The sequence below is a fragment of the Hyperoodon ampullatus genome, assembly GCF_949752795.1.
Source record: "Hyperoodon ampullatus genome assembly, chromosome: 6".
NCBI lineage: Eukaryota > Metazoa > Chordata > Mammalia > Artiodactyla > Ziphiidae > Hyperoodon > Hyperoodon ampullatus.
Genome location: NC_136919.1, coordinates 80,385,021 through 80,403,163, shown reverse-complemented (window position 1 = coordinate 80,403,163; position 18,143 = coordinate 80,385,021).

Sequence of the window (18,143 nt, the reverse complement as noted above, 5' to 3'; positions counted from 1 at the left end):
CATTCACTTACTTATTGTCTATGCTGCTTTCTCACTAAAAGAGCAGAATGGAGGAATGGTGACAGGTATTGTATAACCCATAAAACCAAAAATATTTACTATCTGGCTCTTTAGGAAAAAAATTTGCCAACTCCTGTACTAGTCTACTGATTTCAAACATTTTTTTAGTGATGACAACTTTTTATAATGAAATCTTACATAAAAATTGTGTCAGACAGGGTCCAGATGGAACTTTCAACTTGGGTAATTTGAGAAAGTAAAGCATATGCAGAATAATTTATATAGGCAATTTCAAACGTGTGTCAGAGTATAGAGAAATCACGAAGGGCTAAGAAAGCTGGGCATTGTTACCGTCTCTAGGCCTGAAGGGGAAAGGACCAAAACGACCTTATAGGAAGGGAGCCAGAAGAATGAATACCTCCCTCACATTCTCCCTTTCTCCAGTCTCAGACCAGTGTTCCCCAGTGGCTAAATCCAAACAGAAGCAGGAGAGCAAGATAACCCACTGATATGGTCCTTATTCACCAGCCTACCAGGTCACAGAGCAGAATGTAGAGGGTGGAAAGTAGACCTGGGGGGCAAACAGAAAAGAAACCCAGCATAGAGCCCTAATAACCGAAACTGATCAAAGCAAAGTTTCTGTGATGTTTAGTGGAGGAAGATATTGAGATCAGCAGAGGTTGGCCCACTGGTCCGAGTTGAAATAGAGAACACAGTTTGAAAAGTCTCCTAAATCCCCTTCTGGCCTTCTCACTTCATTTGTCTCCTTTCTGAAGCAAAATCCCATAGTCAGATATTTCAATGCTGTCTCTTCTAACAAACTTCAATCCTTAAACCCATTTCCGCCATTCAAACCTTAAATCCCAAGTACCAGACATGCCCCCATCCGTCTCCTGCCTGCTACCTTCTCTGTTCATGTCCTCAAGCTACTAAACATTGGTAGAAGGAATTTAAATACCCTGATTACTGAATCCATACAATGTCATAATATCAGATAACAGGGGCCTAACTGCTTGCTCAGCTTCCCATGACTTTCAGCCCTTAACTAAAACTGCCTGAATATCCTAATCACCAAATCTGATAGCCTTTTCCTAAAACTTCATGAACCTTAACTTCTTTGCATCAAAAGATCTTGCCATTATTCCTTCCATTTTGATTTACTTCTTCTGGCTTCCAAAGCACCATATATTCTTTTTTTTTTTTTTTAAATTGAAGTATACTGATTTACAATGTTGTGTTCGTTTCAGGTGTACAGTGAAGTGATTCAGTTATACATATATGTATATCTATTCTTTTTCATATTATTTTCCCATATAGGTTATTACAAAATATTGAGTATAGTTCCCTGTGCTATTCAGTAGGTCCTTGTTGGTTATCTATTTTATATATGGTAGTGTATATATGTTAATCCCAAACTCCTAATTTATCCCTCTCCCACACCCTTTCCCCTTTGGTAACCATAAGTTTGTTTTCTATGTCTGTGAGTCTATTTCTATTTTGTAAATAAGTTCATTTGTATAATTCTTTTAGATTCCACATATAAGCAATATCATATGATATTTGTTTTTCTCTGTCTGGCTTACTTCAGTTAGTATGATAATCTCTAGGTCCATCCATGTTGCTGTAAATGGCATTATTTCATTCTTTTTTAAGGCTGAGTAATATTCCATTGTATATACGTACACATCTTTATCCATTCATCAGTCGATGGACATTTAGGTTGCACCCATGTCTTGGCTATTGTAAATTGTGCTGCAATGAACACTGGGGTGCACATATCTTTTCGAATTAAAGTTTTCTCTGGATATATGCCCAGGATTGGGATCCCTGGATCATATGGTAACTCTATTTTTATTTTTTTAAGGAGCCTCCATACCGTTCTCCATAGTGTCTGTACTAATTTACATTTCCACCGATAGTGTAGGAGGGTTCTTTTCTCTCCACACCCTCTCCAGCATTTATTTTGGATGATGGCCATTTTGACCAGTATGAGGTGATACCTCACTGTAGTTTTGATTTGCATTCCTCTAATAATTAGCAATGCTGGCTATCTGTATGTCTTCTTTGGAGAAATGTCTACTTAGATCTTCTGCCCATTTTTTGTCTGGGTTGTTTGTTTTTTTTTGATATTGAGCTGCATGAGCTGTTTGTATATTTTGGAAATTAATCCCTTGTCAGTTACATCACTGCAAATATTTTCTCCCATTCTGTAGGTTGTCTTTTTCTTTTGTTTGCGGTTTCCTTTGCTATGCAAAAGCTTTTAAGCTTAAACGATCATATACCATGATCAAATGGGATGTATCCCAGGGGTGCAAGGTTTTTCAGTATCTGCAAATCAGTGTGATACACCACATTAACAAATTGAAGAATAAAAACCATTTGATCACCTCAACATATGCAGAAAGCTTTTGACAAAATTCAACATCCATTTATGATAAAAACTCTCCAGAAAGTTGGCATAGAGGGAACATACCTCAACATAATAAGCGCCATACATGACAAGCCCACAGCTAATATCATACTCAACAGTGAAAAGCTGAAAGCATTTCCTCTAAGATCAGGAACAAGACAAGGATGCCCACTCTCACCACTTTTATTCAACATAGTTTTGGAAGTCCTAGCTACAGCAACCAGAGAAGAAAAAGAAATAAAAGGAATCCAAATTGGAAAAGAAAAAGTAAAACTGTCACTGTTCACAGACAACAGGATACTATACATAGATAATCCTAAAGATGCCAACAGAAAACTACTAGAGCTCATCAATGAATCTGGTAAAGTTGTAAGATACAAAATTAATGCACAGAAATCTCTTGCATTTCTATACACTAACAACAAAAGATCAGAAAGAGAAATTAAGGAAGCAATCCCATCTACCACTGCATCAAAAAGAATAAAATACCTAGGAATAAACCTACCTAAGGAGGCAAAAGACCTGTACTCTGAAAACTATAAGACGCTGGTGAAAGAAACTGAAGATGACTCAAATGGAAAAATACATCATGTTCTTGGATTGGAAGAATCAATATTGCTAAATGACTGTACTACCCAAGGCAATCTACAGATTCAATGCAATCCCTATCAAATTACCAATGGCATTTTTCATAGAACTAAAACAAAAAAATTTTAAAGTTGTATGGAAACACAAAAGACCCTGAATAGCCAAAGCAACCTGGAGAAAGAAAAACAGAGTTGGAGGAATCAGGCTCCCTGACTTCAGACTACAAAGCTACAGTAATTAAAACAGCATGGTACTGGCACACACAAAAAAATATAGATCAATGGAACAGGATAGAAATCCCAGAAATAAACCCATGCACCTATGGTCAATTAATCTACAACAAAGGAGGCAAAAATATACAATGGAGAAAAGACAGTCTCTTCAATAAGTGGTGCTGGGAAAACTGGACAGCTACATGTAAAAGAATGAAGTTAGAACATTCTCTAACACCGTATACAAAAATAAACTCAAAATGGATTAAAAACCTAAATGTAAGACCATACACTATAAAACTCCTAGAGGAAAACATAGAACACTCTTTGACATAAATCACAGCAATATCTTTTTGCATCCATTTCCTAGAGTAATGGAAGCAACAAAAATAAACAAATGAGAGATGTATCTTGGTGATATTACTTGAACCTTGAATCAAGCCAAGCCTGAAGCTTCCTCTCATTTTACTTTTCACAATTGCACCAGATTAATCTTCCTAAATCATCATTTTGATTGCTTAAAACTTCCTTAAGTGACCACACAATGAAACCCCAAATCAGTGGTCTGATGTTAAAGTTATTTCATTACCTGACACCAACCCAACCCATCCATGCTTGCTCTCTATGACTCCCCTTCCCATACCTCATGCTGTAGCTCCATTGTGTGTTTGTGTGTTTATAGTCACTATGTTGTGTATTAGATCCCCAGAATTTATTCATCTTCCAACTGCAAGTTTGTACCCTTTGACCAACATCCTCAGCCCCTGGTAACCATCATTCTACTCTCTGTTTCTGTGAGTTCAGCTTTTTTAGATTCTACATACAGTGATATCATACAGTATTTATCTTTCTCTGCCTGACTTATTAGGTATTTGACAGAGCACATGTAAACACATATCCTATTTTCCTCTCAAAAGGAACGTCTCTGAGACGGAAAAAATATCTCTATCCCATAACATAACTAAATAGAGGTTCTTTAAACTTTTTCAGTTCTGATGATGAATAGTAAACCAACACAGTTAATCTATTCACTGATTTTTTTTATTATCCATTCACTCAACAAGTGCTTATTTAACTCATCAAGTTCTTATGTAATGCCTAGTGTGTGTCAGGCACTGTTACAGGCTTTGAGGATATAGTAGTAAACAAAACAGATGGAAAGCCCTGCTCATAGAGCTGTGGAAAGAGACAGCAAAAAAGAAGAAAAATAAGTAAAATTTGTAATATTTTGCTGAATATATGTGATAAATGCAGGAATAAATAAATAAGTAATAAACAAATGCAGGATAAATGTGGGGGCAAATTGCAACCTCGCACTTAGAAACGTTTCTAGCCATGATCAACTCCCCTTAGATGGTGGGTAGAAATGTGACGATACTGAGCTAGTGAATAGAGGAGGCTCTTGCAAGCCATTCCATATTAAAAATATTTAGTAAACCTTGTAAACTTTCAGGAGCATGGGGGTATACTCTTGTTTCAGCTTGGCTCATTTCTAAGGTAATTTTCATGGTGAATTTCAGTACATAGCTCCTTTTTTGCAATTATGTTCAGGATTACAATGAGAGCTTATCAGCAGAAGAATTGTATATACTTGAAATGTATTCAATTTTGACACGCTGGCATTAAAATTAAAAGCATATTGGGCATCAATGTTTTCTCCTTCATAATTACAGGAAACTTTATCACCAAGTGATGATGGCCCTTTCTCCCATTATATTCCAACAAAATAACAGCCGTAAAACTGAACTTGGCATTGCTGTGGTCAGAGGAAATGTTTTATACTTAGCTTCAGAACATAGAAATTTTTCTGACCCAACAAATCCATGAAAAATGATGTGTTAATGTATGTGTGTGTCTGTGAGAGAGAAAAAGAGAGACAGAGAGTGTTTGTTGGACATTATACATACGTGGTTATGGATAGAGAGAGGAAAACAGGCAAAAAGCCAGTAAAATAAGCAATAAAAAATCCTTGGTTTGTGGTCAGGCATGAAGCTGTAGCTCGGGCCTTCAGTGGCTCCAGCAATGAGTTAATAAGCCAATAAAATATGTGTCCATTTTAGATGTTCAGAGGTCAAAGCACTTGAAACAAAGTGAGTTACAAGACCAAGTTCCCCTGAGTCAGGATCATATTCTTGTTCGCCAAGACGCCTTAAATATTTAGCAGAGCCATCTGTACTACTGAAAAAATAATCTCCATAAAGCTCTCAAGACCACCTCTATATACAGTACTGTAAATGACATTGAATAAAATAAAAATGAAATGATCTATAGTGGTGGCAATCTAGTCTTCCTCCTACCACCTCCCAAAACTAAAAGCCATAAGCTAAATAGCAGATGCTCTTTATTTTTGTTGTGAGTCAACAAGTTTGGCAATTTCTCTCTAGTCAGAAATGTACACTGGGGAAGAAGTAAGTCTCTACCTAAAAATTTGAGTATTTTTACAAAGAACAACCTTCATCTCAGAACAAGGAAATATTAGTCACAAAACACAACAACAAAATGTTCTCAGGGTCACAAAGTTTCTGGATGCGTGGCATACTTGGGATATAGGAATTCACCAACAGGAAAATCAGTACAATTCACTAGCATGTATAATTCTGGATTTAGTCCTCACCCATTGCTTACTGGCTGAGTGAACTTGAGTTACTTTACTTTCTCAAGTCTCAGTTTCATTTGTTATGATGTTGTAGAGGAGGAAAAATAATTTTCCCTCTACTCTTCTGAGTTCTAGCCGAGACTCCTGTAATATAAAAACAGATTAATAAGAGAAAAACAAACAAGTTTATTAACACGTATACCTCATGTACACGTGGTAGATAAACAGGGGAAAATGAGTAACTCTCCAGGGTGGCTTAGAATTCTGACTCAAATACCATCTTCACCTAAAGACCAAAGAAGGAAAGGTGAGAAAAGGTCAGTCACAGGAGGTTATTAGCACAGTAAACAAGGATAAGTTTGTTAGGCAGATTTAAGTTGGTGCCTTCTCCTCTGGTAGGATTCTCTTGTGATTTAGAATCAAACTTATCTTTCTGATACAGAAAGGGAGACATCCTCGACCAATGGAGAGTCTTAAGGCTGTCATGAGGATTCAGTGAGCTAAGGTAAATAAGGTATTCAGAACACAGTTGGAACATAGAAAGTGCCAAATAAAAGTTAACCATTATTATTTCAGATCGATGTTTCTTCATGTGTGGTCCCTGGACTAGCAGCAGCAACATTACCTGGGAACTTAGAAATACAAATGCCCAGGCCTCATCCCAGACCTACTGAATCAGAAACTCTAGAGGCAGGACCCAGTACTCTGTTTTAACAAGCCCTGAAGGTGATTCTGGTAACCACTGAAATGAGAACCATGCTTATAGAATATAGGGATATACAAAAAAGAAGTAAGTTCTAATATAATTCATCACGAAGAACGTCTGTTTTTTTGTGACTATTTAAATGCAGAAGAATGCTTGGTTTTATTTCTTTCCAAACAACTAAAAAACAAATCCAGCAGTAGCTTGATAACAGTAGGATTTCTGTAGAATAACTCTTCCCATCTTATTTTTGACTTTGCTTAGACAGACTCCTTTATGCCACACAACCATGTTCCAAGATATCTATTATTAAATTGTATTAATGTATTTTGTAAAGCCAAAGATACAATGGGAAAACTCAAAAGAGAGAGCCTACAGTATTGGTGAGAATTACAAAATTATACATTTGAACACAGCTTATTACTCATTAGTCTTAACCAATTCCATAAACAAAATCATATGACTATAAGATTGGAGCATAGGCATATGCTGAATCAGTGACAAACCTAGGTGCAGGAGTGCAATGCAGGGTTTCCAACTCTGCGCATTTTGTGGCTTGAGTATAGTCAATAAGGTGTATGCATAGTTAAAGGTAAAAGTGCCGTTTAGAACAAAGTAAGCCGCAGTGTGTATTTTTGTCACTTCATCCTCCACACTGCTGCCATAGAGATTTTTCTAAAGAACACATTTAATCATGTCACCATACAACTTAAAAGACTTAAATGGCTCCCTTAAGCCTGGCATGAGAGTCTTTGTAATCTGGCACCTGCTGACATATTTCACGGACCCCAGTCCTACAATTATAGCTCCTCTGTGGAGCCTTGCTTGACAGCCCACTCCTCATCACTAGGGAGCTGGTCCTTCCTAACTCAGAGCTCCTGGAGCACCATGTGCAGACATCTAGAAGTCATTTTTACATTACATTATAATTGTTTGAACGTCTGTCTCTAAACAAGACATTTACTTAACTTTTACTGACGACAAGAAGCACATTTTCATTTTTGTGTCCCCAGCAGTTGGCATAAAGCCCAGTACAAAAGAGACACTTAGTAAATAAAGACATTCTGTGGGTCTAAAATATAAGATCTATACATGAACCAGAGATCAGCCCAGAAAAAATACAGCCATCACCTGGAGCATCTTTCTACTCATATTACAACCAAAATCTTTGAATTTTGAGAAAAAGTTCTGCCGCTTTCAAGGTTCCAGTGTCACCCTCATTCTAGCAGACACAGTCTCCAAGATAGAATGTCCTGTTCCCACTATCTTCTGAGAGCCACTAAAACTCATTTAAGACATTCTGACCCCCAAAGTTACTATGTCAGTAGATATTGATTGAAACCCCTGATTTTTATCCCAGGCTGCATGTCATGAGCTTTACAGTTTCAAGACTTAAGTCAAAACTGCAAAATAAGCTGGGTGTAGCAGTTTTAAGGCAGCCGACCCCACATTTGTTAGCTTCCTGAGTAGTCCTCCTGGCTCCAGAATCACTGTAATCATTTGCTGATCCACAACTCATCACTCTCCATTTTCCTTCCCTCACAGCCCTGCTACCATTTCACAACCTCTCAGATTGGCATTTTAGAATGCTTTCCCTTCTCCACTTGGCTCTGCTCTATGCCCTGGTATTTTATGCTTGATAATCATTCAGCCCCGAAGCATTTGGCCCAGGGTTGCTGGAACACCTAGCAACTACTTAAGCCAATTCCTTCACTGGAGCACTCGATGCTTGAGTCACAACACCTTGAATTAATCACAGATTGTTTGAGAATATCCTATTTGTTTGGTCGCTCATTATCATCTCCATGTCTACTGTCATATCCCTTAAGCCAAAGGACACACTTTCAGTTTTTAAGTGAATTGGAGCGATGGATGGGTCTGGGTAGAATGACAATAACTCTCCCTGTAAGTACCCAGCTCCTCACTGTCTGCCTGGAGAAATCTAGTGACAGTTCCCTGTTGCTGATTCTGAGATATCTGAGGCTCCTCCTTGCTTGGAAACTTCTGATGCTCTTTTGCAATGACCAACAGAAGCTTCAGTTTTCTCATCCTTACAGGGCTTCTGTAAGGATTAATTCAGATAATATAAAGAAAGCTAGGTGTTGGTACACACCATACACATTGTAAATAATCAACAAATGGTAGCCAATCTAGCCATTGCAACTGTATTTTGAAGGCTGTATTAGTTTCCTAGGGCTGCCATAACAAGTACCAAAAACTGGCTTAGAACAATAGAAATGTATTGTCTCATAGTTCTGGAGGCTAAAACACCAAAATTAAAGAGTTGACAGGACCACGCTTTCTCTGATGGCTCTAGCAGGGGAGCCTTCTTTGTCTCTTCTAGTTTCTGGTAGTTGCCGGCAATCCTCAGTTCCTTGGCTTGTAGATGCATCATTCTAAGTCATATGGCCATCTTCTCCCTGTGTCTCTTCGTATCATCTCCCCTTAATCTGTCTCTGTGTCCAAATGTCTCCTTTTTATAATGACACCAGTCATATTGGATTAGGGCCTAATGACCTCATTTTACCTTTATTGCCTCTATAAAGATCACATTTCCAAATAAGGTCACATTCTGAGGTATTGGGGGTTAGGATTTCAACGTATCTTTTGCGGAGAACACAATTCAATCCGTAACAGAGGTGAAAGGTAGCAGAATATGTCACCTTAAAATATGACTGTAGAAGTTCAGGACATGCCACTCCAAAATATGCCACTTTGGTATATTGACTATTTTGAGCTGAAGGCACTTGAAAAACAGCAAACACAGGTAGAGACTTTCTCTGAACTTCCCTTATGTGCCTAAACACAGATCCTCCAAAAGGAACTCACTTGCCATAAATCCCTTCCCTGGGAGTTTCATTAAGCAGAGAAGATTGACTTACTACCGGAGAGAAGGCTAGAGGTCAACACCATGCCTAAACGAACTTTGCCACAAACTATCATGTCTTCCATATACATTCTTCTAAGGACCCATTCTACTTTCCTAAAAATCATTCACTCTGCCCTGAGAGGCCTATATCCTTTTTCCCCTTTCCCTACTAAGATAGTATTTAAGTCTGAAATCTAAGCCACCTCGGGCTTACTCATTTTCTTCTGAGTATCTCCCATGTATACATGAGGTATACATCTTAATAAACTTGTTTGTTTTTCTCTTGTTAATCTATTATTACAGAAGTCTCACCGAGAACTCAGAGGAGTAGAGGGAAGTTATTTTCCCTCCCCTGCAGAAGCAGAGTAGCCAATTGTGGTAAGAATACAGTACAGAATGGTATTTTGTTTTTCTAATAACTGACCCAATTTTGTTTTGTTGACCTCCCTTTTCTTGCTGAGGAACAGGATTCCCTGGTTATATTTCAATTTAATTTCTCTTTTGTTCTTAAAATAATCAGACAAGTTACCCCCTCAGGCTCTCACTGTCCCTGAACAGCACCTGTCTGGGGTGGGGAGAAGGCAGTGGCACACTGGTAGACCAACTCTTTAGGGGAGAAAAAAATCCAAAGTGCCCAATTTGTAGCAGTGACTGATTTCCACTGTGTATTAATGCTATATAGAGTAGTCCAACCAGGGCTGATTCAAACTACCAATGAACAACTGGCAAAATTCCTGAAAATTTAAACTTAGTCTCTTGAGCAGGTATGCACTATTTCCAGTACCCCACTGAAGGCATGGTCTACTTTCTCATGACTGCCTTCTCCCTTTCTCCTCTCTGATTCTCCAACCTGCATTTACCCACAAAACTTCAGGCAACTGATGTGGGAGCAGGTAACACTGACTTACTTGAGATGCAGCAAGCTGCTCTCAGCAACTCTGATATCCCTTTCTGGAGGTTGTTGCTGTCTCTTATCCACCAACATGACAGGGCCTCCTCTGCATGGCAGGTGTCCAGGGACTGGATGTGCATTTGTTGGTTCATTGCAGGGTCCTGAGGGGTCTTGCTCTGCACACTGTTTGATATGGAAAATCCAGCTTCAACTTGGCCTCTACTCCCCAGCCCTTTCCTTGTGAAATTTAACCTACAGACTTTTTTTTTTTTTAATCCACTCTTCCACAGTCCTTTTGGGAGATATTTGCAAGAAGGCTTTTGCCCCATCCATCTTCTTTGGCATCCACGTAATGGAGGGAAATCTAAATATCTTTGCAAAAAAAATGGTGGGAAAGGCAGGTGTCCTCTGGCTAAGCCATGTCTCTCCTACCACTTTCTCCTTGCCTAATTAGCATCAAACACTCTGCTGGTCCAATAGGAAGCAACTTTAAGACAAGAGAACATTGTCAGCACCTAACCAAGTGGAGAGGAGGAAACAGATGTACATCCCCAAATGTACAGGAAAAGGAGAGGAACAAGTCCAAAGTCCTTCTTTGAGTACGAAAGAATAGTTTCCACAATACAAATTCTACATTCTCCCAAAAGTCATCATCTTCCTCTCTTCCAGTCCCTCTTTTTTTTTTTTTTTATAAATTTATTTATTTATTTTTGGCTGCACTGGGTCTTTGTTGCTGCGCATGGGCTTTCTCTAGTTGCAGCAAGAGGGGGCTACCCTTCGTTGCAGTGCGTGTGCTTCTATTGTGGTGGCTTCTGTAGTTGTGGCTCACAGGCTCTAGAGCACAGGCTCAGTAGTTGTGGCGCACAGGCTTAGTTGCTCCGCGGCATGTGGGATCTTCCCGGACCAGGGCTCGAACCTGTGTCCCCTGCATTGGCAGGCGGATTCTTAACCACTGCACCACCAGGGAAGTCCCTGGTTCCTCTTAAATGTGACTCACTGATAAGGACAGGGAAACCAGTTCAGCCTTCCTAGCAGTAGGAGCAAGGATTAGGAAACTCATGACTGAAAACCGGGTCCTCGGCCTTGGAGAATTCAGTAATTTATTATCAGAGCTCTGACTCCACTTTTTTATTATCTTTAATAATGTAGTGTTTGCTACATTATTCAGCCACCTTTGGGAGAAGAAAAAGATATTAGTAATAATAGATAACATTATGAAAATAGAATAATCATACCTCACAATGCTCCCTTACATTATTATTCCACTAGTGGAGAAAAAATAAAAAAGCTTGTTTTTAATCAAAACTAACCACAATTAAATCTGCCTTCCAAGTTGGAAGAATAGGGGGAGGAATTAATTTATGTCACTGGGAAAATAAATCTCTCTGCTGCCCCCTTTCAATTGCAGAGACTGGTGGGCGAGAAGGATTGAGACCCAGAGTAGATGATTTAGCAGAGCAAGAGCACATTCATTCTTCTCTGCATATACAAGAAGATCCCCAGAGCAGAGACTGAGGATGGTAGGGTCTACTTCCACTTCTGAGGGGGAGGCAACAGAAGTAAAGGACAGAGCAAAGAGATAATAGGAATGCAACACTGTGGTAGCTGAGGATTGTTTTGTTTCATTTTTTTCTATTTTCCATTTAAGATATTTGCTCTGCTAGGATATAAACCCCCTTCTGTGTTCTCAAACGTGCAGTAAAGACTATTACACATAAGTCCCCCATGAGAGTATTTTTTTTTCATGTAATTCAAAGAGAAGGGGATGAGTACAGTGTTCGTGCAGCATGGGGTGGAGAGAAGGGAACTTACATGGGAGATGAGAGGCTAGGAACGTGGAATAAGTTCTCCCAGAAGCAGGAAGTAGGAGCCAGCCCTGAACCAACATTAATCCCTGGAAAGGTGTAAAAATCTTGAAGAAAACCGGAGAACAGAGGGTCTGCGCTGACATCTGGGTTTTATTATTAATACTGTTGCTATTGTTATTATTCTCCACTAGGGAACTAAACAGAACACACACAACACAGCTCCCAATAACATCCAAGGCACGATGGCCCCTATATCTGGGTCAGGGACTTGTGAGAGGTATATTACCAACTCTTTATACACCCCTAATAAGCACTGACTTTTATTCATTCTCAGGGCCATGTGGTGAGAAAGTTGGAAAATGGAGCCGTTTCCTGGAGCTGACATGTGGGTATCCAGGATGCCCTTATGCCAGTTGCTACACATGGCTACTATCATTCTTCAATCTTAATCCAATAGAGGGTGAAGAGCAGGTGCCCTCAAGGTAGCCCTTCCTTTTCCAGAAACTGAAATCTGTCACAGAGCACTGCCAGTCCACAGAGTTGAGTATGTATGAGCCGATCTATACTACTGTGAGGCATGCAGCCCCTGTGTCCCGCTGACCCGCTTGGCAAGAGCACTTTCCCTGCCCAATGTGAACAGCACTGTGTCATCCTTTCTTCTCTGTGCAGGAAGAAAAGTCACCAGCTAGAACTTTGGTCCATTACAAATGTAAAATGTGCTTCTCTAAAGAGGCAGCATTAGAAAGTCTTTTCTAATAAACTTTTCTCATTAGGAATTCCACATCTTGTCATCTGAGAAGTCTCTCATGTGGCAGTTTTGTGATAGATGCCACAGCTCTGTAACAGTAGCAGCAAAGCCCTCAGCTGATGGTATTTCACTTTATGAAATTCAAATCCACAAATACATGCCAGGGATGTTAGTGGCCAATGTGCCTTCCACCCTGTCACAACATGAAGTAGGGATATAAGATTTTATGGCACCTATAAGCCACTGACAGTCAAGTGTCTCACACACTTCTTTTTTAGAGACCCTAGTGGATTTTTCTTTGCTCTTTTTTCTTCCTTTTTAAACTTGCATTTCTTTAGTTAGTTGTGCATTTTCTTCAAGGTGGAGTGAAAGCCTTTAATATTTGAATTCCATGAAGAACACCTACTGATATACAACTCAACTACTTTAAGCTGCCGAAAGCAACTATGTTAAATACACAGTATACTGAGTTTCCAGAGGGGAGAGTGTATACAATTCCTTATCAGGTGTGCTTTGGTGTAGATTTACACTATGTGCCTTTGACTATCTTTCTTCTTGGAAGAGTCCCTGCTGCTTGTCAGAAGGTGTGCTACTGGGTACTTCCAGTAAAGACAGCCTTTATTATTAGGGTCAGTTATTCTGTAAACTTAGAAAAGTAACAAGGTCTTGTATTTTAGTTTTATCTTTGACAAAATTAGGTTGTTGTATGATCCGCTATCTAACCAACTCCCTCATGAATCACCGTGGCATACAAACAAGAATAATTTAGTGCACCTTACTTCTAATACCAATCTTCAGTATACCCAGCATATTATGAAAGCAAAATAATTGAAAAATGGAAGAGAGAAGAGAAAGGAATGAAATGAGGAAGAAGTAAAGGAAGAAAAGGTAATAGGATTAATTAGACGTTAAGGAAGCTCTGGGGTCCAACTGTATTTTCCATTCACATCTTTCCCCGGCTAGAAAAATCTGCTCTAAAACTAGAAACCCCATATTTGGGGGGTATACGCTTAGGCTGAGGATACATGAATAGTCTTTATACTTGTCAGCAACTAGTTCCTTTTGTCTACCTTGGTAACCCCAGTATCTTGCACATTAACGGTACTCAGTAGAGGCTCTGACAAATATTTGCAGAATAAATGTTTAAGGCTAATGTGGAAATCATTAGATGAAAGGTTGATAAGGAAAGGGAGAGATCAGGCTGTGAACACTTGAATTCAAGAATCAATATTAATATCACTAAGATGAAACTCCCAGATCCAATGTGCCTCCCGAAGTGATGTGATGTGATGTGAAACATATAACATCGTATTCTCGCAAAAACCTGAACCTGCGTTGGATAAAGGCTTCAGAGCTGAATTCCAGTCAAAAAAGAAAATGGCAGCTGGAGGAACAAGTTAAACACCACCTAAAGGAAACAGACGTTCTACAGGTCAACTCATAGTATCTTTAACAAGTCAATGACAAGGAGAAAAAGAGAGAGAGAACTACCATGGACCTTGATGGAATCTCAATTTGACCAAATAGATTATACAAGGACAATTAGGGAGATTGTAATGTGTACTGTGTGTTAAATGATTCCACATCATTTAACACACAGTACAATAAAGCTATGGCTATGTAAGAAAATATCCATGTTTCTGGAAATGTATATCAAAATAGAATGATGTGATAATTGAGGTGTGCTTAAAATAGTTAACACACACGCATAAAGAGAAGGGGAATAGATAAATATTGTACGGCAAAATCTTTAAAAACACTGGATCTGGGTCATAAGTATAAGGATGATATATGTATAGGGGTACATTTTGTTGTTCTCCACACTTTTATGTTTGAAACATTTATAATATAATTTTTTTCAAAAGTAAATACCTTGGGGGATGTTCTGACCAGGAAGGGGCATAGGGAACTTTTTGAGATGCTAGAAATGCTCTCTGTATGATCAGGATGGTAGTTAAATAAATGTGTACATGTGCAAAACTCATCAAACTGTACACTTAAAATTATGCTCCTTATTGCATTTAAGTTATATCACATTAAAATAAACTAGTCTCCATATTTAGTAGGCAATTAAATAAACACCTGCATGAGTAACTAAATGTAGCACATATCTGCTCCCCTGGTGCCTCCACTTAAGAGATTTCTGAGAATTCCGACATCCACTCTTTACCTAGTCTTCTATGTGCCATAAAGCAATGACACTCAGTCACTGAGAATGCTATCTCTATGTTTTAGAGGCTGGAAAAACTATCACCCAGTTTCTGAGATGATGCGGCTTGAAAAAGAGGTAAGTATGAGCACTGGCCTTGAGTCATCAGCATCACAGAGCCCTGTAAAGAAGAAGTGGAGGAAAAACTGATGTGTCCTAAGGCAAAGAGATTCAAGGAGAGAGAGCTGGGGGAGGGTCAGAAGTGAGAGCATCAGTAGAGGGACAGTGGCTCCATGGAACTGAACCCCTAGGTCTGTGGCTCAAAAAAGTATGTGGCGCCAGGCAGTCCCACCCTCACCAGAAGATCCTGGGGATAGCCTTGAGGAAAAGCTGTTGATGCTGCCCCTAGCTGGAGGAAAAGAAAGGAAGAAAAGAATAGTGGAGTGAGCAGCTATCAAAGGTCCTTTTCCATGGAGACCATAGAATGAAGTATGGTAGATGAGGAGCACCAACACCGTAGAGTAACTAGTTTATTATAATGTCTGAATCTTATCCTTTTCATTTTCACAAGAGAGAATATTACAGAGAGGGAACATAATGCATGACAGGAAACGAAGAGAATCAAGGAGGCAGGCAGCTCTGATGACCTCTGAATCATCTTTGGGGTTGTTCTTCCCTTGTCTTGAACAATAGCACACCTTCACAGCTGAGTAGCACTATGGTCCAGTCCTGTGGGATCTAAGAAGTCCTACAGCCATCTCCTTCAGTTCAAACTGGCAGAGTTTCTGCTGAGGTGGCTGATTAGGTCCATGGTTCATACTAATGTCTTATCAAACGGTTGTTCCACCACACTCTGTGTCTCTGCATACACTGAGAATTTTCGAAATCTTTAAATTCTGGTTCCTTTTTGCATAATAATTCCTTCTACAATTCATTTATCTCTTCTTGTGTTTTACTATAAGCAGTCAGGGAGAACCAAGCTACTCTTTCAACACCTTGCTTAGAAAGCTCCTCAGTTAAATATCCAGTTTATCACTCACAGGTTCTTCCTTCCACAAAACACTGGAATGTGAACAAAATTCAGTCAAGCTCTTTGCCACTTTATAACAAGGACTGTCTTTTCTCTATTGTCCACTAACATGTTTCTCGTTTCTGTCTGAGACGTCATCAGAACGGCCTTTACCATCCATATTTCTATCATTCTATTCATGATTAATTATTATGCTTTATGAAGATAGAAACTTTCTTTATGGAGTTACTCTTTTCTTTCTGAGTTCTCACCAGAATTACCTTTAACAGTCCTTTCATGGTAATCTTGGCTTTTCTAGCATGCATTTCAAAACTCTTCCATTTTCTACCCAGTACCCAGTACCAAAGCCATTTCCACAGCACCCCACTTCATGGTACCAATTTCTATATTAGCCAGCTCTGGCTTCCAGAGCAAAATATCACAGGCTGGGTAATTTAAACACAAATATTTATTTTCTCACAGTTCTGGGGCTTGGAAATCCAAGATTAAGGTACTGACAGATTCGGTGTCTGGTGAGAACCCTCTTCCAGGCTTGCAGATGGCTGCCTTCTCGCTGTGTCTTCTCATGACAGAGAAAGGAAACTCTGATGTCTCTTCCTCTTCTCATAAGGGCACATCCCATCATGGGGCTCTACTCACTAGCTACCTTCCAAAGGCCCTACCTCCTAATACCATCCCACTGGGGATTAGGGATTCAACATATGGATTAAGAGTACACAAACATTCAGTCCATAATGTTACTATAGCATAATCCAGTTGATCCTGACTGATTCAAAACCTATGACAATAAAGGAAGACAACCTTAAGATGAAGCCAACACTGTAGATAGCAAAGTGGAAAAATAGACAGGGTTTTTGACATCACTGAACCACTGGATCATCCCTCACAGAAAGGCCATTTTATTGCTAGACTTACCAGTTATATAAGAAATAAATTCCCTTATAATTTAAGCTATTTGAATCAAAACCACTTAACTGGTACAGTGATTATATTCTGTATTATATGACCCCCAACAATGCCGTATCTGAATGGAATAAGGGAGGGCACCAGACCTCTGAGCAAATGATGTGCAGGCTGGACAATGGTCTGTGAAGTAGATGGATACAAAAGCTCTGTCCAATAGCGGCATCATACCCAGGGAAGTGACTGACCAACATCAATTCACTTAGCTTCAAGTCCTTCACTAAGTCTACTGATAGCAACAAGAATAGTTGAATAAGAAGCAGAAGAGAGCTGTACATTGTGAAATCAATTTCATAAATTGTGGGCTATAGTCACAGTTTTCATTTCCTATCACAGAATTAAAAAGCCATATATCTTCCCCATTCTGAGAAAAATTTAGAAACAAAGAAAAATTGTGAGTCCACTTTCATACCTTCAAGCCCCCATATTGTGAAGCCCCTGACATCACCATTTTAGTAACACCATGTCTCTGCAGGAGGAAGGCCCACAGTCGTGGAGCAAGAGCGGAGAAAGTAACTGAGACCTGCATCTGCCACCAAGGGGACTACAAGACAACCAGATAGCAATATCCGCATTGACCAGTCAATTCCAAAATGCACATCAGTCTAAGAAGCACAGCTATATGCCTGTTTCCGTTTTTCTGTAATGCTGGCTTTGGGTGGAGATCTCTAACTTCCTTATTTCCTTCCATATGTGTCCTTTGAAAAAACCCCTCTGAATTACAGTGTTGTTCTTTTTTGAAAACTAAACGCTGTTTCAATATCCAATTATTCCAACTGTCTCTCTCAAAAAGAGAGTCCATCTTCCCTCTAATAAATTTTACTCATATTTTTTAAGTATAAAAAAGTCTTTTCTCCCAGAGCAGCATTTGTTTAAAAAACCCTGGGCCTGGACTGCCAGGTCGTCGTTGTTGCATCACTTATTTCCACCAGATGGCGCTGTTGCTGATTCACACATTCGGCGTCCTACAAAATTTAATCTCTGCTGAAAAAACACCAGCGACTGCTTCTCCCGATTCCTGAGAAATTACCAGTTTTAACAACTACCACCTCTGTAACTAACCTGCTGGACACTTAACAACTGTCTCAGAGGGTTTCCTTAAGTGCAATTAGATATTGAGCTAAGCCCTAAGGACGCAGTGGTGTTCTCTTAGAATCTAGTAAGAGAGATGACCA